The sequence below is a fragment of the Sitodiplosis mosellana genome, unplaced genomic scaffold, assembly GCF_009176505.1.
Source record: "Sitodiplosis mosellana isolate CC-2019 unplaced genomic scaffold, AAFC_SMos_1.0 Smas_scaffold_6145, whole genome shotgun sequence".
Classification (NCBI taxonomy): Eukaryota; Metazoa; Arthropoda; class Insecta; order Diptera; family Cecidomyiidae; genus Sitodiplosis; species Sitodiplosis mosellana.
In genome coordinates this window covers 37,690-37,936 of record NW_022601386.1, presented here as the reverse complement: position 1 = coordinate 37,936, position 247 = coordinate 37,690, and positions in this window count along the sequence as shown.

Sequence of the window (247 nt, the reverse complement as noted above, 5' to 3'; positions counted from 1 at the left end):
TTCGACGAAAATTGCCAGACATATGTTTTCGACGTGAATCACTCTTTTCTGATGTCAGCTTCTTTATTGTGTCTTTAGACTTTTCTAATTCAAATATAAGTGGACTTTATAAATACGTTCAATTTCCATTTCGAATGCTAGAAAACAAACATTAAACACAAGTGTCAAGGAATTTTGACAATACTGATCTGCAATAAAAGTCATATATTTACTAGGTACTGAAAAAACTGAACCGCTACTGGAAATC